Below are 23,203 nucleotides of genomic sequence, written 5' to 3' on the forward strand. Positions count from 1 at the left end.
AATCCAGCCCAATGCCGACAACTTGAGCGACAAACGAAGCGATTAATAGCAACTATTTGTTGCTGCAGCTCCTTAAGCCTGCCACACACACACACACACACACATACAACGAAGATGCGGACAAAACATGATGCATAGCCGTGCCTGTTTTATAGGGTTAATTACCGTCATGAATCGCTCTGAGATGTGAGTCAGTAACTATTACGGACCACCTTTGCACTGGGCTGGTTGGAAATTCCCGGGCCTCAAGTTACACTTCGCTGCCTTGCACATGCCCTGCACTTGACTCTCTACAAGTAATTGGGCAAAGGGCGGCCGACGACTGTTGTGTTGAGTGTTTATCTGCTTCGTGTTAATTATACGCGAGTATCGCGTTACGTTGCCAGCTTTTCTTGGCATTTTTGTGCGAGTTTTATTGAACATTTTCGTTCCGCTGCGAATGGGGCAAATGCACTCTGAGGCACTGAGAATCAGTGGATCTGTGGAGATCTGTGAGGCTCTGAGGCTGTACGCGTAGGCCCGAAAATCAAGAAACCGGCTCTGTATCTGTATAGCCGCCGTCAGTGCGTAAACAAACCTATAATACGATATTTGCCTTTGCTGCCAGCGGCCAGCGGCCAAGAGATGTTCGCTCATTTATTGTACAATCAACGCGATACGATGCCCGACTCTGTCTTCGACTGAGCTGCCAGCGTCTACGTCTCAGTCTCAGTCTCTGTCTCAGTCTCAGTCTCTGTCAGCGGCGGCGCGGCACACGAAGCTTCCCCGAGGTAAAGGTAGACGTAGACGTAGACGCTGCGGCTGCGGCTGCGGCGAACAAGATCGGGCCAAACAGAAACATATACGTACATATGTGCCGCCCAAGAGGCAGCCGCAGCTGGCTATGAAAACAAACCCGTCGTGGCGCTCGCAGACACAAGACGCAGTTCCCCAATCGATCCGCGCAAAAGTGAAAATTTCAATCCACCCAAATCCTTAACGACAACGAGAAACCGACAAGCCGAGAAACCGAGAAAACGGAAGCAAGCCAAAGCTCACAGTACAACCAAATCACACACGAAATGTAATTGAAGTTATTATTTGCTTTTCATCCCGGGACACAAACGCCATTAGCGTGCTATAAAATATATTATTATCCCAATAATAAAAAAGAACGCAAATAAAGTGGGCGATAAACTGCAAAATTATTGAACAAGTTCGGCATTATCAGAGCCTTGTAATCACGCGATCTATCCGCCTGAGAGTTCAATCGCATTCAGCAGTTTATATAACCCTAGCCCCGTTGAGGGCCCTCGGCAAGGTGTTCTTGGGTCACCCGGGCGGACGTGACAGTAATTTCTGATAGCGAAGGTCGCGCCACACGCCCCACACCCCACACCCCACACCCCCACCCTATTGCAAATGTGGAAAATTTTGGTTTCGTAAAATTGTGCGACCAAACTCACGAAATTAGGCGGAAATTTCCAAAAAAAAACCCCCCATTCCACCAATAATTTGTAATGGAGTCCCAGAAAACAACGACAGTGTCGATTTTTGTTGTTGGTTGTCATTCTCTGATTTTGATAAATTAATTCAAAATGCTAAATGCTTACGAACTTTTCACATGGCCAGCCATAAATTCTTTCTGGGCCTGGGCCTGGGCCGCAGCGCCTCATTAGCAATGCAAACGAGTTTCCAAAAATTGTTATTCCAACCGATTTGTAGTCAAACTTTTCAAATATGTCACATAAAGCACGAAATAGTTAACCGAAAAAGAAAACAGGTTTCAAAAAGGCTCACGCTCAATAATTAAATATAGATTGGGTCTGCGATATGCATATGTAAATCCCTCATAATCGCTTTACAGATCTGCCCAAGTTTTTCCGGTCTTTACATACGAGCAGTCAGTCATTCGGTGCCATTCAGGTGCCATACGTTTTGCTGTGTTCGTGCCTGCACATCTGTTTCAACCTGATACAAACAACAAAATAATGTAGATATATGGAAAATTATTAACAAACAACAATGGACTGGGCCAGATGGAGAGTAGTATATGCCCTAGTCGGCTGCAATTACGGTACCTGGCCCCCTACCTGCTGTGTCACAGCTTCCGCAAATTATACTAGTCGCTCTCTCTCTCTCTCTCTCGCGCCCCCCCACACACAATCACAATCGCATCGGCATCGGCATCAGCATCGGCATCGGCAGTATTTTCATTTTCAGCCCAGCAGAAAGAGTGAAAATTAATTAGTGCCGTTATAAATAAAGCATAAGCATTCGAAAAGCAAATCATTTGACATTCAGACGCGCCTCAGCCACGGAACAGACAAGTGCGCGAAGAGTGACGAATACTACGCAAAAAACACAAAAAAAAAATATGTATACATACTCGTACTAAAAAGAAACAACTAAATAGAAAAAACAGAAAGCGTAAACCGGAATCAAAACAAAAAACAAAAGTAAAATACTTAAAAGCGAACCGTGTTTAGCCGGTCAAATAATCAAATCATTCGCTAGTCACGTGATCATTATATCCCCTGATAGTCAGGCTGAAATTTGAATTGTCTATGTCTGTGGGGGGGGTGTATGGTTGTATGTCCATTTTATTCTATAATTATCGCTGGGGCGATGTACTCAGGCTATAAGATATATTGTACGCTCTTCTAACTTAAGGAAGGACTAAATATGCACTGCATTCCCCCAAAATGTGTATTCAGCAGTCATCTTTAAAGTTGGCACCCATCTCAGAGAAAAACTATATGTAGTTCCTTCCGCTTCCACCTTCTGAAAGTTTCCCCTGATATGCACTTGCCTATGTCACTGTCGTTTCTTATACTGCAACGAGTATATTTCTGCAGTCATTGTTCCTTGTTCTCTTCTGGGACTTTGTTTATCGCTGAATGCATTTCGACAAAGGCATGGGGCGGGAGCGCCATTGGGGGGGGCGGGGACTTGTGAGCAGAATGTCGCGTGTGGGGGACAATGCCACAAGAATTAAATGCTCTGAAAGAGAAACTGGCAGATAGCCAGCGAAGAAACAAAACAGATAAATGAACATGCATATATAAATAAATAAATAAATTGTAATGTTGTAGAAATGATCACGCGTATAATACTTTTATGGCAGGGAGAAACCGGCAGAGTGATGCGTATTTTTGGCCTGGACAAAGCGCTAAAAATATGTTTGGCGCTGTGCTAATTAAACAATCAAACTTTTATTTTTTTCCCCACATTTTACCAACGAACAACGAAGACACAACGAGACGTAACGGAATTCGCGCTAATCCACACAAGCGACACTTTCCCATTGGAGATTGATTAAAGGTAAGTGTTAATTGGAGCTCCGCGTAAAAATACGTACTGTGAATCAGGTGAAGTGAATCACTTTTCCGGGGCAACAGGGTGGCATTCTCCTATTGTGGATACAACTATTTATCAGCCATGAGACATCTGATGGGGATAGGGATGGGTCCCGTGGTGTGGGTGCTAAACATGCAAACCCCCTTTGGCAACACTTTTTGCCGACGCGTTTGTCATGCAATTTTAATCGCAATTGCATTTTTAATTTTCCTCTTCCACCTGACGGCAGCGCAGATCTCTCTCTCACTCTCTCTCTCTCTCTCTCTCTGGCCCTCTGCTATCCTCTTAGAAAAGAAAAATGTGCGCGGCAGAGAAAAAAAGGGAAAAATAAAAGCAAATAAATATTAAATGCAATACACTCAATACCCAGACGGACAGACAGACAACGGGCAGCAAACTGGCAAGCAAACTGAACTGACAGTCGGAAAAACAAGGAATGGAATGGACCAATGGGGGAGGATGGAAAAGCTATCGGGAGCAACGGAGGAGGGGAACGAACCAACGAACGCCTGGCGGGCTACTAACACATTGGCATACAGGGAATTCGAGATGCGACAGGATGCGAGCGAGCGAGCGAACCAGTGAACGAGCGAGCTATGCGTCCCATTTGCATAAATCTACATTTTAACTATTTTTCCCATACCCAGTACTCGGATAGCACTATGGTATATCGTATTTGTCTGTAATATTCTCGATTTCAAACTGAAAACCAGAAAATTCTTGCCATCTAAAATGGAATGATATATCTTTCCAATAAATACTAATCTCTTACGATCGGTTCAATTTTATAGTCGAACGATTCACGAAGTATATATTTGAACGAGCCTGTATCTTTATTTTTCATATCCTTCTGAATATATTTTCCTTTGATGTTAATAGTTCCATTCAGATAGTGGGCCAAAATCCAATAATACAATCTATTATTGTTATTTGGAGGGTATTCCATAATCGTAGTCCCCGAATAAAGTTTTCTCTCACTTGTTGTTTTTTTAATCTCCCTCACTGCTTGCCGGCTGCTGCTTTTTATGCGCTACCAAAGACGCCGTAGACCCAGAGGAAGAAACGGAAAAGGCATTGCAGAGAGGGACCTGCGAGGACTAGAGACTGGGGTAACTTGATAAATATTCGCGCAATGGTGGCGTGAAATATGCAACGATATTTCTTGTGCAACTACTACCACTGCAACAGCAACAACATCCACAAACTATCAACCGAATGTCCGAGGATTGGTATTCGAGTTCGAATTCGAAGTGGAAGTGGAATTGAAATTGGTTTTTTTATTTTTAGTGAGTGCTGTCAAAACTGCCGTTTGCCAATGAGCTCCCCATCGATCGAAAAGCTCACATGTCAGCATTCCTGACAAACATTGACTAATTATTCTGAAGCCCGCATCTGACACATTGTCAAACTGGCATTAACATACTCGTATTCCCCCAATCTGATAGACCAACAATATGATAACCACATCGACCACAACCTGCGACCGCATGGCATGCCAAATAATGAAGTCAAATCCTCTACACACACACTCATTGTTCATGAATATTTTATCGGCCGAGAGCCTTGCTGATGGCTATTTAATGCCGATACTCGCATTTTTTATTAATATTTTTATTGATACATTCCTGTTGACATCCGACAAGCAATAAATGAAAGTTGCTCTGCAGAACTCGCGTCCCTACTCAGTTCTTCTCTGATATCTGTCAACAGCTCTGCAGAATACATGAGTATTCGGAATAGAATAATTTTACAAAGTATACTATTTTCCAGACAACAATAGATTCAGTCTCGTGCCAGCACGTTGCGTGACAGTACAAGAGGCGCTAACTTGAAATTGTTTAAGCATTCAGTTACCGAGAATCCCATTTATTTCACACAAACACATATATGTATGCTCAGAGCTATGTGCTCGTATGAAGGAGAAACTCGATACTGAAAGGAAGCAGACTCTTTAGCATTTAATTGAATTTCACAGAAAAATCATTAGATTTTCTTTAAGATATCATTATTAAATGCACTAGACTAATGAGCCAACCGTTTCTGTGCGCCTGTGCGGTATTTTCAGTAAGGCTACAAGTAACACTTCCCATCCAAAGTCCATCGAAACTCTTGAGCTGTTATCCACTCGGAAAGCAAAAACAAGCCGATTGCTCCACCACGTGACTGAACCGATACCGGTTGCTGAGCGACTGCACTCCACTCGCACAGTCTATTTCCAGTCTGAAAATAGCCATTTCCATTTGCGTGGCAAGTCATGTGACTTTTCTTCAGAGTCATGCGACTCGGCCGAGCATTGGGGCACAAGTGTTTTAATTTGTACCACACTTCAGAAATCAACAGGTTCTCTGAAGAAAGTAGCATCCTACGTGGCCTTCCCATTATTTTAGCAGCTCAAGAACGATCGGTGATAATGTCTTAAGGTTTTAAGTAATATATTTACGTAAGTAAGTATGTATGTACATCTGACATTGACACCTTACAAGTGGCCTGGATATACGATCTGTTTGCTATTAATTGTTTGTCCGGTGCAAAAGTGCAGTAGGCAAACACCTGAGCACACTTAAGCCATAAAATGTGACTCATTCAAGACGGATTTGTTTGCTCTGATGGCTGACTGTCACTGCGAGTGGGGCAGACTTATTTAATAATTATATTATGCCACACCATGATCCCCTGCTTAAAGTGCTTCGGAGTGAGTCGTAACTTCTGGAGCTGGGGCTGTGACTGGGGCTGGGTCTGGGGCTGGGTCTGCTGATGCTGATGCTTGAGCTGATTAATTGGCATCACATGATGCGGGCTTACTATTTTTAAATTGATTTTGGCCGAAAAGCCATAAGAGGTGTTATAAAAATTCAAAAACTTGTTCCGAGCGCGCGAAAGTCTCCACGACCGATGCCTAATGCCCAATGCTCAATGCTACCCAGTTTTGGATAATCAATACAAATCGATGGCAGAAATTCGCAGACATTTCACAAAAGTTGAATGACTTGTCAAGAGTTCGATTACCTTTTGGGCTGCCCGGCCAACTGATGATTGCATATGACCCAAATTGGTTTTAAGTCGATTAAAAGGAGCACACAAATAGCAGCACAGCCGAACCGTACTTATGCCCAGGCATGCAATCGAATCACAATCGAATTGCCATCGAACAAACAACGAAACGAGCAGCAACAAGAGCAGAAACAGCAGCTTGCATGTTGCATGAGGCATTTATCAATGAAATTCAATAATAAATATATATTTTGCATTGGGCTTCCACCCGGGATGTAGAAAGGGGAAGGCATTGAACCGACACTCGCACAAAGGACGTCCTCGAAGGCGAATGCAACTTCTTACCTGTTCCATTTCATTTGTCTGGCTGCAACAATCTGGGCGAACGTCTCGAAACGCGATTTACTCGTAAAACTTCTCTCTCCCAGCCCCGTAACTTGACCTGCAGCAAGTTCTGCAGTCATTCCCCACTCCGGAGCCCAACAGCCAGACAGCCGTGATAAATGTGACAACAACAGGCCAATTGGCGGCGTCCAGCTGGGCATCCCATACCGTACCGTACCATACCACACAATCCCATCGCATCCCATCAACCCATTCCAATTGTGTGAATGCGTGAGTGAGCAGCAACCAAACCAAGCCCAAATCCCTCCCCCTCCCTGGCTTGTCATTTCAATTCCATTTGGCCAAAGTTGAGATCCAGTCTGGTTCTGCTTAAGTGCATGCCCGATTCCCGCTCCAGACCCAAACCAGGCCATCTTCAACACTATTAACGAGCAGAGCCACAGCCAAAGCCAAAGCCAGAGCCAGAGTCATCGCCGTTTGGGGCCGCTTCTCGTATTTCAACTTCTGCCTAATTGTTGCTGGCATGAAGACGAGAGTACGACGACGCTATCTGAATATTTTCGCCGGCTAATGCGCTCCAGGTACGGTACGATTATTCCGAGTCGAATCGCAGAGGTACGTGCATGAAATCGTGGCGATCTTGCTCTCTAATCATAAACTATGTCACTGTTTGCATTTTAATTCCTCCTCGACTCGAGTTAGTTGCATTTCTATTCCATTTGCAGATTGATTTGGTGATTGATACTCATGATACCCGGGCTGAATCCGCATCCTTTGCCTTTGCAAGGCCGAGTGTGCATATTGAATATAAAATTGCACAAACTTTTGGCACCGTTTCGTTAGCTCTGATTGCCACAATCAGAGGATGGCACATACACAACCCCAAAGGAAAAAAAAGAGGGGTAAATCCATAACAAAGTAATCAATGAAAGTTGGATGGGGAAAATGAGGATAGTGCTTCAGACGGAAGCCAGCAACAACAGTTTCTTGTGGCTTCCCCGGTTCTGTTCTCTGGCCAACACGCCAAGCAGACAGCTAACCAACCAAGCAGTCCTCAGACCGCAGTCCGGGCCAAGCCAAATCAAACGGGTAGCGCCAACCACTCCCTCGAAACACAATCCTGCCCGACATTCGAGCTTCCTTTTCAGCAGCTCAGCTCTCTTCTTCGGCTGCACTTTAACTACAACTTGCAGCAACAACAACAACAACTGTGAAGTGGCAGTGTTGCTGATAGTTTTGTGGCAAAGTTTGCTGCCCCGAGAGCCTCCCCTAGTTATCAGACTTGCATTTGCTGTGCTCTATTTGACTGGGTCTGGGTCCATGATTGCTGCTCTGCCGCTGGCAACCGATCGAATAGCTTGCCACATGCAACACGAATCGCCCAGAAATAAGTACAAGCCGAATGCTGTTTTCAATTTGTTCTATTTTTGGCGACCGCGGCGTTCCCATTAAGGGTGGCATAATTTGTATTGTTCGCCGGGCTCTGCCATACGAGGCGGATGTGGAATGTGTATGTCAAAGGCTGGGAGTCCTATGTGTTTCTCCTCATGATAAAGCAATTTAAATTTTGCCTATGTTCGCATTAAATCACAAGAACACAAGCCGAATGCAAAACGTGCAGTCAAGTCAAGTACTCAATAGTATCTGCTCCCTGTGCGGCTGACGTCACGACATTACGGAGGCAGCAGCTACGTACAACAGGAAGGCACAGCAGCAGCTCTAGGGAACGCCTTGAAGTATGCTGCATGTACATGGCCCTGCCTTCTTCTGCACGCAACATCCTCATAAAAATTAGAGCCTCGAGTGCTGAAGCTGACGCTGAAGCCAAAGCCAGAACTGAGCTGAGTTGCTCTTCAAGTTGCATGCAACATCGCTATTTATGAACTCAACAAGAAGGACGTTCTCAGACCGCCCCTTTCTTGGTCCCCCCTCCGAGAGTGTATAAGTCTGCTTGCTGAATGTGTGTAAATGGGAATGTGTATGGGTGCTCTCGACATGAGTCCAAAACATGCTCCATAAATCGCCACAGATACATTTTTATTCTTGTTCCTTTTTTGTTTTTTTTTTTATTTCGTTCTGGCCTGTATTGGCCGTACTGTGGCCTGTCGTGTCCTGACCTGGCCGGCTAACGAAAATATTATTATGACCCTTTAAATGTGGAGTACCATGGACATGTCGTTGGGTTTGTGCTAGCTCTATGGGTATCATACATTTGAAGTACCCTTATTAGCTGACCACCCCAAACAAATTCGAAAGTTCGTAGAGCCTGGCCGGCCGATAATCCCCAAACAAATCGGTATTGAAGGTCACTTATCGAAGTAGAAAAATAAAATTAAAATAAAGGATAATGTTTAAACTTGAATATAATGAAATTTGTTCAGAAATCAAATCATTATTCATTACTAATAAATAACTACAATGCAATAATTTATTCATAAGGGTCAGCGTGTACTTACCATTGGAAAACGTACGGAATACAATCCGACTATTTAATCTAGCCCTGGTCTAAGTGAAATGTAGATTTATACCTGTGTATTTTTTCATATGTACTTAAAAATAAGTTTAAAAAATAGATCTATTCGCTATAAAAGTGTATCAAACTTTCATCTTGCAGTAGTGTTCCCATTTGTCTCTGTTGTAAATGCAGCAGGCAGGCGGTCTAGATGGCTGGGGGACCAGGCCAAGTCGAAATTGTTTTCATGCTCCTTGACCAAGCAACCGACCGAACAACGAACCAGGCAACCCGGGCCTTCCAGACCCATTTTATTTATGTCAATCTCTGGCCGCTGCTCCTTGGCCTCAGCCCCGGTCTGTCCCGGCTGCCCGATCATAAATCTTGCGCCGGCAGTAGGCGCTGAAAGTGCATATACCATGTAAATAATGAGCGGGCGTGCAAAGGCCACGCCCCGTTCCCGGATCAGAGACTCCTCTCTCCTTGTGTTGCAGACATTGCATTGTTCCAGATACATATATGGACATACATATACATTTAATTATTTATATTACGCTTTGCTGGAAATGCCTTTAACCCTTTGTAGTTTATTTTTTCATTATTTCTGAATGCGGTTTTCGCTGTCGCTCTGCATTGTTATTGGTTTTGCTGTATATACACGACTTAAATGCATACATATTCAAACGAGCTCAAATTAATTACATTCTTAATACGACCATAATCCCAGCTATGATGCTAAAAGTAAGCCGCTTTAAATGCCTAACAATGAAATGCGGTCTATTGGACCCACAATCCTACATTTCAACTCATGAAACTGTTTGTGCGAACTAAATATTTAATGATCGTGACAGTTAATTAAATATCAAGACAGTTGCGTCTAGGCCGGCGTTTTCATCTGAATCTAAACCTGCTTCTGGGGTCTGGGGGAAAAACCAAAAGTGCGTATAATGTAGAAGGAATCACATGTCGAATTGGCATCAATCCATGATTGCATTGTCTATTGAGTTGGTGGAGGAAAACAACCAATTGAACAAACATATTATTATGCCACATTTCCTAAAGCTTTTAAGTATGTATTTTGCAATTTTAATATTTGCAGAATTGAGGGGAAAGGCCACACAGTCTCCCATTGTGGGAGTCATTAAAAATAATTAATAATAATGAACGAAAACACACACAATTTCATAGACATGGAATCGAAAATTGAATCTTTTAGGGCGGAGAGACAGAGGGAGACCCTGCTCTCCCGATGGGATTGTGAGCCCAGCATGAGTCGCAATTAAACTCGGCAGCAATTACCAATTTTTTCCGCACTGCGCTCTGGCCACATTTGGAACGCATTTTAATTGCTTGTCAGTGGGTTGCAAGGCCCCTGCAGCCAGGGCTTCTGCAGCAGAGCTGTTGTGGAAGCAGCATTTAATGTGCAGCATAACACACCCTGCGCGTGTCACAATAAAAAATCACTCAAGTGCAATGCCCCACTCAACTCCACTCTGCACCACATCGCACGCCCACTCATCAGCCATCAGCCCATCAAACAAATGCACCACACGCACACAGGCCTCGTCTGGCCGCACTTCGTTAGCCTCGACAGTGCTTGGGGGCTTTCTGGGTTTCGGGATCTCGTGGTCGTGGTCAGCCGTGGACCGGGAAAGAGCGAGAGAGAGCCAGAACTTGAGCTGCGGAAATGCCAATGACAATGGCCATGGCAATGGCAGCGCTGGTGCCTGTGAATGCTCCAAGTGCTCTGCTTGTTTGCCTGTCGGCCAGAAGTACATATCTGGCTCACGAACACGAGAACTCAATTTGGTGATAAAAAAAAAAAGAAAAACAAAGGAAAATATAAATGAATCAAGTGGGATTCATAGAGAAACTGCAGCAGGCTCGTAAAGAAGGATGCATTAAAATTTCAGATACGAGAAACAAGTCTCGTGTTTTGGGTCCAAACTTCCTCAACTCTTAAAAGTTGAATTGCAGATGAAAGATTATTAATTAAATAATTAGTTTCTCCATCAATTCAAGTTTATTGGATTATAAATCTTAGAGAATCAATTAAAATACTATTTGAAGTGTATTCTCCACAACAGGTTACGGTACTAGTTTCAATTAGAGATCTAATGGAGATTCTAGTTACTCAACTTATTGATAATGTTTAATGATCCAAAGTGTCTCACAGCACGAGAATGCTACAACGAGGAGCTATTTTTGAAATAATTAGAAAAGAATTAGTTGCAACTGCCAGTCATATGTGAGCGTTGAGGGACAATGGACCCACTTTCATTCGAAAGTAATGATTATGTTCTATAAGTAAGAACTTTTAACAGTACCTTCTAACGTGTAAAGGAAGTCTATCTGATTCAATAGAGTACAGAGATCGTGCAACAATTTCACTCTGTATATATTTGAACCTATAATTACAATAATTAGTATATTTTCTGTCTGGCACTTTGTGTCTATTTACCTTTTATGTAATGCCAACAGCTTTTTTTTATACCTGATTCAGTATTCAAATGATTAGCCATCTGTCTTTCTGTATTTACGTTTGCTGCTATCTATCTAAACGTATGTATATCTTTATCTAGACACTTTTGTATTAAATTAAAATAAAGTTTATTGAATGAGATTATGGCATACACTTTTCTGAGCAATATAAATTAAATTAGAATAATAACGTAGATAATTTTTTTTTTATTTATATGACCCCCAAGCGGACAGTTTAAATTATGGATTTTGCTTCTCCTGATACCAGCAGACTGAAATTTGGCAAAAACTTCGCCATTAGTCATAGTCTGTGCAGATAATAGACTGAGGTACTTTGGAAAAACCGTAATATCTCTGAAAGATAGGGTGTTATTTATGATAAAGTAAAAAAGAGTCTGACTAATGTGAGTCATGTACATAGGTACTCTCAAACGAGGGGGAACGTTGTGAGTTGCTGCGGACACCGCAACTCTACGGTTATACCCGATACTAAGTCAGTATGGCTCTCCTCCGGCAGACGCCGCTAATATTTAACGACACGACAAAGAATGCGTGCGAGAGAGACAGAAAATCAGTCTGAGCGTGACGTCGGGCGCTGCGTAGCCAGTGCAAATTGATTTGCTCCTTTTGGCTATGAAAATGATCTGATCTGATCCAGATTCAGCAACCTGATAGATATGGTTATTATCTATGATTCTGCGTTTTTAGTTTTCTCAAATCTGCAATATTGTGGATGCAACAGATTTTCGTCCTTTGTGGGGGCGGATGGGGGTGGGGCGAAATTCTGAGATATACGTTTTATAGTGACATCTTAAAGGAGTGTGTGTACCAAATTTGGTTACTCTAGCCTTAATAGTCTCTGAGATTTGTGGTTGCCTCAGATTTTCGTCCTTTGCGGGGGCGGAAGGGGGTGTGGCGAAATTTGGACAGGAAACGGTCAAGGTCCGATATCACAGGAGTGTGGATACCAAATTTGGTTGCTCTGGCTTTTATAGGTTCTGAGATCCTTGAACTCATATTTTGCAATTGGCAAAACCGACCATGAAACCTGTGTGTTAGAGTGAGACAGAGCGAGAAAGAGTGAAATTGTTTTCGTGATTCTGGCTGTAATAATTATACGATCTGGTTCAGATTTTGCACTCTAGAAGATATAGTCATCTTCTACGATTCTGCGTTTTTAGTTTTCTCGTATCGTCAAAATTGTGGATGCCACAGATTTTCGCTCTTTGTGGGGGCGGAAGTGGGCGGGGCAAAGTTTTCAAATATTTTTGGAGCAGTGACATATCACAGAAGTCTGGATCCAAAACATCGTTGCTCTAGCTCTTATAGTCTTTGAGCATTAGGCGCTGAAGGGGACGGACAGACGGACGGACGGACAGACGGACAGACGGACAGACGGACAGACAGACATGGCTCAATCGACTCGGCTATTGATGCTGATCAAGAATATATATACTTTATGGGGTCGGAAACGATTCCTTCTGGACGTTACACACATCCACTTTTACCACAAATCTAATATACCCCAATACTCATTTTGAGTATCGGGTATAAAAAGAACAATTACTGCCATGATTAAAAGTCGAAAAGAACAATGTTGCTGACGATGCTCATATCAGTATCAGTTCTCTTTTCGGGTCTGGGTATTATTTAACATTTGCTTTCATCAATTAGTTACAGCACGCAGAGCATTTCGAGTGCTACGACTATTTACAATAGTTGATGTGTGACATTTTACACGGGAAAACACGCAAATGACAGTTGATGGGTAATGGGTGATGGCTGATGGCTGATGGTGGGGCATATACGAGTGGTAGGAACACTCAGCAAAAACAGTTGATTGTTTATTGTTATCGTCATAGATAGAAGCTGTTGGGTGGTGGTTGGATGGGTGGGGTATTTTTAGCATCGCAATTGCCAATGTCATGGTCCCTCGACCATTTATTTGCCGTGAGTTGTTTGTTTGAACTAATTGAAAAGATGCCCAGACGATAAGTGTCTGTTGAACAAATATATTTAATTTGGCCAACATTTTTGATTATTTTAATTTGCACAGCTCTACAGCTCTACAGCTGTTTATTATTATTTTCGATTCGTAAATAATTCAGAAAGCAATTTAGAGTTTGTTGGCTCAAACGAAAGCAATCAAAATGTGCAATCGATTGCATCTGAGATTTGTGCTTTTTGTAATGCCTGCCCCCAAAGGGGCTTCAATATTTGCCAGCCCCAAGTGTAACTAAATACACACATATGCAGTGCTTTCTGCAAATATTAGCACTAAACAATATTCATTCAATATGTTGCACAGCTAATCGATGGTAATATTACCAACAATTAGGTGGCAAACAACAAAAGCTACAGGGACGCTGCCCCAATCATCGAGTGGGTCTGAGGAGGCAGCCCCAACGGTTGCCAGCTACCGCCATCCGATGGAATTTAATTAACGGGTCTACGTAGCACAAAATTAGCATAAATCATTTAATTAAAGGTAAGTGCTGACGAGTGGCAAGCAGAGCGGAGCCTCCAGGGCGGAGAATCTTCTCTGAGATTCCCCCTCAGAGTGAGGGTGTGAAAAGTGGGGAACGTTGCCGTTGCCTTTGCCTTTGCCTTTGCCTCTGCCAATACCGTTACCGTACCCTCCACTGTTGCGTCTGTTGTTCTGAAGCGCTAACCGAATCATGTGTTAATTTTTTAATCACATTTGATAAATATTTCAAGCTGGGCTCGTGGCACGTTGGTGGACGCTCTTTACACTGAGAAAAAGCATATATACTTCCAAGCTTTTAAACGGGCCCTATCAGGTGTGAAATTGCAAGCATCTTCATTCTTCCTTTCCACGTTTATTTAACGCTTCTTTTAATTTGTAATCAATTCAATTATGCAAGCCACTTTAAAAATTGGTGGTTATTTCCTTATTATTTTACCCCAGTCCCAAATAACTTACCTGGAAAACCACTTTCATCAGCGACAAATTCCTTCTGTACATTCCCCGCTCTAACCATTTCGGAATTAAAAGACATCATTTACAATCATGATAAGATTGTTGTTCTGAATTTAAAGAATCTGACTTTGATTCATCAGCACCGCACGTACACTCTTGCTAGAGCCATTATTAAATATTTGATGATACAATCTAGCTAATTGTCATATAATTTTCCGTTTCCATATTGAAGAAACACATTTTTATTCATACGATTTTTGTATATATATATTTTATTGTTATGCTCTTTACCGCTAGAACTAGAAGAAGTTTTACAACTTTTCAGATGAGACAAAAGTTTTCCAAGATTTGATTGTTATTATCTGTTTAAAGAATATGATCTTGATTGTTTAGCTTGATAAGCTGTATGACGTACATGTCTTTTCAGATAAGCAGATATTTGGTTTTGTTTTTTTGGATATTAGGGCCTTTTTCACCAAGAGACGAACGATTATTTTGGATTTGGTTCTATAAGATCAATGCAATAATACTAACAAATTTATTGTTTTTCCCTCTGTGCAGTGTACCGTGAATTGAATCATGTGCGTCTGGCATAGAGATTAGAGAAAGGCGTTTATATTAATAGCTTTGTTGGCTGCTGTTTTGTCATAATTAAATTGTTTAAATACTTAAATACTTACTACATTTAATTTTGCATAAAAGGCTCTGAGCCAACAATGTCAATGTCAATGAATATGAGTATGAAGGGGGAATGGAATGCAAATGAATACCAGCCGTATGGGGAATGACAGGTCTGTCCAGGTTTCCCGTTCTTGGCAGGGAAGAATTGCAATTAGGTGAACCCACAGAACAATTGCTCCCAGAGTTTGTTTAAGAAATTTAAGCGATTTCAATGCTGTACAATGTTGAGCACAACATGGGCAACAAATAACATAAGCGCAACCAAAAAGAAAACAATGCCGTTTTTGTTATCGTTATTATGGTAAATAAATAAAAGCCGCATCAAAACTATTGTAATAAAAACGTTTTTATTCGCATTTTCACAATGAGAGCAATTGCAAATTGATTTGTGCGGTTCTGTGAAAGTTCACCCCTCCAGAAAAAAGCGGAAAGAATAAATAATAAACTCAAACAAAAAAAAAAACAGAGGAAAAACAAACTGAAGAAGCAACAACAAAAAATATGCTGCTATGCATCGAATATTTTTCCAAAGCTTATGAATTTTTGATAGCGATTTCCCTGCTGAATATTTAAGCCAGCAGTTTTCATCAGTGGCCCAATACGAGTGCGAGGCTGGAGCTGCTTAAATTAGCTCATATTTAACTCGGAAAAAGCGCGAATAGCCCAAGCAAATATTAGCACTTTCCTGCCGGATTACATCAAAGGATTTAACACGCTCAATGCATTTTTCAGAATATTATGCGGGGAAATTCGCTCAATATCTGCCATAATTATAACCTGATTTATGCTAAAGTGGTATACATTTTTTTATGATGCAATTGATTGGAATTATCATTGGGAATTATACTTTTTCTGTGAAAAGGTTATTTATCATTTTGATTTCATTCGCAGAAATTAAAAAATCCCTTCCTGTCCTTTTTTGGTAAGCAAATGCTAGTCACCATATGAAATCCGTAGAGTCAAGACAGGGATATGAGAATAATCCCTTATCCGGTTGTTACTTTAGTGGTGTTGCAGCTTTGCTCCTGATTGTTTTTTAATAAACTACCAAAGGCGTGGAAACTTTTAAAGACTTATGCTTTATGGATGCAAAAATCGTTTGGCTCAGCGTAAATTTCAATTAGTTGGCAATGTTAAGAGATGAAAGTTTTTTTGGCTTATTTTTGGGCTTTTGTTTTTTGGGATACCCAAGCCGGGTAACCTGTAACAGCATCCGCATAAATTTTGCATATTTATAGGCACATAAACTCCCTGCACACAAACCCACGAATATCAGGATATGGACATACGTATACTTGTTGAAAGGGGGGTCGCCGAGAGCACCTTTGGCAATTGCCAGGCGTCCCTGGCTTGGTGTGAAAAATGAAACATAAATTAAATCTGCCACACCAACAGCCTCCAAAGTCAGCCCACAATTCTGGCCGGGCTCAGGACTGTTTACCAGGGCTACCAGGGGCCCAATCCTTATGCTCCCTTTTTATTTTATTTTATTTTATGATTTCGAGAAAATGAAAATTTATGAAGCAGATGGCACAGCCCGCTGCTGATGCTGCTGCTGATACTGATGCAGATTCTGAGTCAAAGCCAAATCCTAAGCCGAAACCAAAGCCACTCGCTAAAAATATGAACTTGAAATTGTGTGTGGTCGCAAAGTTTTTTGTGGCAAATGAAAATGATGCCTCATTATTTTGCCAAGTGGTGTCCATAAATTACGTTTTACAACACAGCCATATTTGCCACTGCACTGATCTCAAAAAACCCAGCACCAGCTCCACATCACCATCAATATTTCACTCCAAAGAACATCTATCATGACTGACTGCAGTCTGTCGCAAAGAAAGAGCTCGTCTGCAGGTCGGGTTCGTAATTAATTCTAGCTGCAACTAGTAATTAGTTCCTAGGAATCTGTGCTACGACATCCACTGCGACATTGCCACAGAGATGATTTACGGGTCATCCATATAGATAAGACACTGCGTCTCAGTTTGGGAGAACACTTCCGATTAGGCAGCCGGCAGTCGGCAGTCGGCACCCGGCAGCTGGCAGCTGGGAGAACGAGGTCTTGGTTGGGGCAACTTCCCACCGACTTTGACGACTTATCACTAGTACTGACGCCATCCTATCCCATTATATGATTTTATTGCCGGGCAAACATTTGTGTCTGGCGATTTCGTTTTACTTTTAATACAGTAAAAGGCTCGGTAAACAAATTTTGCACGTTCAGCGGAAAAAAGCACCCGGTGCCTCTTATTTACTGAAATACTTTTCCACGTAATCTCTACCACCGTACGGGTATCAGATAAATAAGGGCACTGGACCAAGGACTGCTCACATTTCTTGTGTGCACATAGACATCGTCGGTCATTCGATTTCTGGTCAACCAGTACCGAAAGTATTAAAACAAAAACAAGAAAAGTATTTAAAGAAATCTACGTACAAAACGCTTCCACATTCACGTGAGTAAAACACAAAGAAAACCGCTGAACCCACTGCGGATCGTTTAAACAGCTGCCAGTGCCTTTGACGATGACCTACATAAGATTCTATAGGCAGAATAATTTTCGAATTTTTAACGCACGATTAATTCAAGAATGGTGTTTATTTTTTTGATACCTGACACTATTTTGCAACTCTCAGTTGTCTTTAAGCCGTTGTCGTGCCAAGAACAAACTGAAATACAAGTACATAGCTCCAGTTCCAGCTCCAGCTCCAGCTCCAGTTCCATGTTTGAGCCAGTTGCTTATGATTTCCATTCAAGTGTGCCGTTTACTGAGTAAGCTCAACCCAAGCCCCCAAGTTCAACAAGGGGGAAAAACCTTCGTTTCCCCTAGCCATATTAGTGCAAGTGTTGGTTCTTATATTCCGGAAGCCATGTTGTTGGCCTTCCAAGCACTCGGAAGTTGCCAGACAATGTTCTTAATGAGTTCTCCACAACAAAAGTAACAGCAGCAGTAGAAGCATAAGCAGCACCAACTCTATGCAAATTGATTCAGTTTCAAGCAACTTCATTTGAGTTCGTTACGTATGCGGGCAGTTGGCCGACTTCAGGACCCTGCCCTGCCCTGCCCTGCCCTGCCCTGCCGAAGTGTAAGCAGGCTAAGTAAGCTGCTCTAGTTATGACAAAGGACAGCACAGAATTTCGAGGACCACCTCCCACACACAAGATGCTCCACACATACACACCCAGCAACAGCAACAGTTAGTACATCTGGCTAATAAATGGTGTGGCGGCCACAGGAGCTGGTTCAGTGAGAAACCTCTTGAGGTCTTACCTCACACACCCCCATAGAAACACGAACACAACACCCCCTGAACAGATGTTGGTGTTGCTGCTGCTGTGGCTGTCAATCAAGACAAGCAACATTTTTGCGACACTGTTGCTGGACAAGCTGCTGCCAACAGAGTTGGCTTTGTCTTTTTCTACACGTTGCCAATGGTTTAAAAGGGTATATGGTCGTTGTGTGAGGGAATGTAACAGTCGCTACCGAGTCAATCTTAGAGTTTTCAAGCTGTAAACTCTTATTGGTTGTACGAGTACAATCATGGTATGTAAAGCTTTTATGTCCATACCTACAGAAATTTATACACAAGAAATAATTCGAGCATTATGTCCATTAATACGAGAGTCGATCTCTTTATGTCAGTCCGTCCATACCTCTGTATCTATACCTAATTATGTAGTTCTTGTAGATTATAAGAGCGCTTGTACGAATCAAAACATTTTTAAAGTATTTGTATTGGGAATCAGAAAAATACGAGTTGTCCAAGAAAAATGGGCATTTTATAGTCGGAATATTGTTTTTACTTGTGTACTTTTTGTTTTTCCTCCACTCTTCCTCTGATACTGACACTGACTTTTCCTCTCTCTAAAATTTCTTTGCCTCTGTCTCTCTCTCTCTCTCTCTTTTGGTCATGTAATTGCTGTTACACTTTGGCCAAGTTATTAAGTGATTGTTATTGTTGCTTCTGCCTTTGCTGCTGCTTGTTGTCGTTGGCTGATGCAACAGCATAATCTAACGATTATGCCAGGCTTTTGGCCCTGTTAACTCTGCCAGCCAAATGTAAATTAACTTGTACTCGGGCGCAGTCCAAAAAAAGTTCCACTGTTGGCTTTGTGTTGCCTACTTTTTGGGGGCCCTGGCAAATTAATTTCGATTTTTGGGAACAGTCTGGAAATGGTTTCGTGGAGAGAGAAAGAGAGAAAGAGAGAGTGTCGGCCCCCAAAGCAATTTGCCAAATTGCCAATTGCAGCATGTGCCGCAAACTGTTGCAACTGGGCAAACTAATTGCGTGTAATTATGAATGCAAGCACTCCCCACCATATACGTACAATGCCCCAACTGGGGGCCACAAAAGATACATTTTATGTGCCTGTCTCTGGTGTGTCAGACACGGCGTATGAGTAATGGGTGTCTAGGTAACAATGCCTTATCGATTTAAAGTGTCACACGGCACGGGACAAGGCAAGTGGCATTCACTCTGAAGAGCAGACAATAACTAATTGCACTCCACATAGCCACCCTATTTGGAATATTTTCCGTGTCAATTTAGCGGATAAAGTGTTGCACAGAAATGGAGGAGAAGAGGAGAGCGACCTTTATTTATCTGCAAATATCGTTTACATGACATTAATTGCATATTGATAGTGTTTGTTCAATTGCTGGCCTTTGTTCGTCTGTTTGTTTTTATTTGGAGTGGCTCGGTTACATTGCCGCACTGTTCGGGCGCTCCATCCATCAATCAATCAATCAGTACATCCATAGATTCATTCCCTAATTGTCCCTCAGGCGTGTCAACACTTGGGGCCCGGTGTGCGCGCGCGAGTTAGCTGCAATTTGCGTCTCATGAATATTTATGGAGGATGTAATTAAATATGCTAATTACAACTGATTGTACGCACAATCATTTGAAATTATAATTCTGAGCGAAGCCAGTTCACATGCCCCTCTTAGAGCAGCAGCAACGGGAAGGACAGCCAGGACAAACCAGAGGGATAACACGCACTCTGAAACTGTGACGATTTAGCATAAATTCAAATGAAATAAACACAAAAGGGGGGACAAATGAGGATTGAGCTCCTGTTACACGGTTCGTTTTGCATCGACGGTTTTTTGTTGTCCTTAAATTTGGTCCCCCAAAACTGTCTCGCTACACAGCTGATAAAAAAGTAACCGATTTAATCGCATTTTCCTTGTAATAACCTCTTTTTCATACTGCATAGTGGGGATAAACGTACATGAGAGAACTATCCATCACAAGATGCTGTAATTTTTCTTCAAAAGGGCATCGGTGGAAAACATAGCGTATTCGTGTGACAACAGGCTTAAGGAGAAGTGGGACAGCAACTGTTGCCAGTTGAAAATTGCTTTGCAGCGTGAAAAAATGAGGGGGAGAGGAATTAAATAAATTACATTGTTGCCAGCATAAAGTTGACGCTGCCAGCAAAACAATTTGTGCAAGCAAAATCCCACCCACCAGCCACCAGCCACCAGCCACTCCCCAGCCCACAAAACTGCTGGCAGCATTGTCCTTTGGGATAGCGGCAGGAGCTGACTTGCATGACGCTCTTGCTAGTCACGGTGGAGACCAGGACCAGTTTGATGAGCCAGAACTAATTTTTTGCATCCACCTAAAGTGAATTAAAACTTTTAATAACTAACATTGGCAGAGGCATCCGAGGTCACCTTCAAAGATCGACCTGGCTTTGACAAGATTTATCCAAGTTAATTGAAAATCCAAGAGGCCAAGCTGGATGGGTATAGAGATGGCTTTAGTTTTCACAGTTAATTGAACAAACTTTAACCAGCTGCTGCTCAAATATTCCAAATATTGCCTTGGACTTGCCAGACTTCTCAATTAAACCCAGGTCTTACATCAATAATTAAACAAAATGCTGGCATATGTGCTCTCATTGCATAAATACGTAATTAACCAGACTGGACAACCACATAGTGTCCCCGGGCGAACATAAAGGGCTTCGTTTTCCAATGATGGCAAGTCACTTGAACAAATCACCAGCACGTGGCCAATAAAGTGGGTGTGTCTCTGCCCCACACACACACACACACACACACACACAGACACCTGCGAGATAGTAGTGGTGCAGCCATAAATATCCATTTGAGGCAATTCCATGGTGACAAAAATGTGTATCCAAGTCTAATTTATTGTCAACATCCTTTGTGCCAACAAAGAGCCGCAAACAAGCATTTTAATTTCCACAATCTCACAGGAGCGACACGACTGCGGAGGAGGAACTGAACTGTACTGTACTGAACTGTGACTGGAACTGGAACTGGACATGGCCGAGGCATTTCATTAGTTCAATTAGCCGGACAGGTGCTGGCTGGGTGTCAAGTGGTAGCTTTTTAAACGATGATTAGTGGCTTCTCGTTCCCGCTCCCTGTGTCGGACGAAATACAAGACAAATTGTAGTTTGCTTAGCCCCTGACAGGTCACAGTGGAATGCAAAATGTGTATCCCCAGAAAGGATTCCCTTTTGGTTCGGTACACAGCTGAGAGATGACTCTGTTTATTTTGAGCGATGGTCTTTGGGGAAATTTCCCCGTGAGTAAAAGATGCAAAGACCCAATTTACTTATACTTTAAAGTGGAGGGAAGTATCCTCTGGTAGCAGAAAGCTGGTTTGCATAGCCACAGGTGAGCCGTGGGCAGACCAGCAGGAGGGTTCCAAGACGAAAACAGGATTAACGGGCTGGGAGCTGGCCAACGGCTCGATTGTCGCACCCAGGGACTAACTAACCCAATTATTTGTAAAATGCGAACGGAACCGGGCGAAAAAAACTCAAAAAAAAAAAAAGAAACCCAAATGAAAAGAAACCGCAGTCCATTGTTTTTGCCCCCCAGCAGGTGCAACACGAGTCACAGAGGAAGTAGCAAGGACACAAAGAGAGAGACAGAGAGAAGTTTCCACGGCACGCGTAATGAAAACTTTGTTAGACCACAGAAAGAGCAGAGATAGGGAGAGGGAGAGGGAGAGGGGGAGAGAGAGGAGTAGGAAAAGCAACCCAGACAGAGCGAGGAAAAGCAACTTTCCCTCCTACTAGAGAAGCGACAGTGCAGTCCGAGTGGTCCTCCATGGTGTCGGGGAAGGCGACAACGAGAAATTAGTTGTGCATGCTTGCAACGCAAAACCCGAGCATTAGCCGTAGCGCCCCAGATACACCCTGCGGCCGCGAGGTGGGCGGTCAGTTCCCGTTTACCAGCGCCCGGGGTTGACCACTAAATTGCCAGGATGAAGTCGCCGCTGCCTCTACGGCTCTCTAGCTCCTGCTGCTGCTTCTCCTTCTGACCGGGGCTGAAGCTGATCAAATTAACAGCATGTTGCAAGTGGCTGCTGCCCCGCTTTAATGCCACTACTCGCACTCTGTCCACTTCTTCGATCCTTCTGCTGGCTGCCATTTTCGTAGCATACTTTTCAGTGTCCCACAAATTGCTTAAGCTCCAGCACAGGACGCTCCGCAGGATGTGGCCAGAAAGCTGCGAAACGAGGCTGCCTAATTGTTTGACAGGACAGAACTTGTAACGCGGAAAACTTCACTTGCAAGACAGGCCCGGACCGGACAGCAAAAACAAGTTGCAATTGTCACTTTTGTGGAAACTTTCGAAAATTCACAATGTGCGTGGACAGTTTTTTTCTTTGGCAACATTTTACACAAGTCACGGTGCAAATAAATTATAAAATGTCCGCGGCAAATTATGTTTTCCAAGCGAAAGAAGTAGCCCATGCGCGACGAGAGAAATGTCAGCAGTCCACCCGCCCCATCCATGCGAGTGGAAGCCCTCATGGCTTTCTCTGGACACATTATAAATGATCGCAATTGAAACTTTAACCCATTCCGAAGTCTAGTTGAAAAATTGACATTATTTTCTGTTGGCAACAACAGTCAACGGACGATAAATAAGAGGCAACTTAAGTCGGAGTATTTATTTTTCGGGCATCGTTTGATAAAT

General features: G+C 42.7%; 1 protein-coding gene across 2 annotated transcripts in view; it reads left to right on the plus strand.

Moving 5' to 3' along the window:
* The first annotated feature begins 918 nt into the window (after positions 1 to 918).
* The window catches only part of LOC6588187 (sodium-coupled monocarboxylate transporter 1), a 36,586-nt gene continuing 14,301 nt past the window's right edge, over positions 919 to 23,203 (plus strand). The window contains exons 1-2 of one of the 2 annotated variants that reach the window (XM_026985776.1): positions 919 to 1,063; positions 3,233 to 3,303. The gene's annotated coding sequence lies outside the window, so the exon portion shown is untranslated. Of the gene's footprint in view, positions 1,064 to 3,232; positions 3,304 to 17,627; positions 17,687 to 23,203 lie in introns of those variants that run through there. The other variant, XM_002013349.2, reaches the window with a different exon arrangement.

Source organism: Drosophila persimilis, unplaced genomic scaffold (assembly GCF_003286085.1).
Source record: "Drosophila persimilis strain 14011-0111.01,24,50 unplaced genomic scaffold, DperRS2 tig00000000-arrow-pilon, whole genome shotgun sequence".
Taxonomy (NCBI): domain Eukaryota; kingdom Metazoa; phylum Arthropoda; class Insecta; order Diptera; family Drosophilidae; genus Drosophila; species Drosophila persimilis.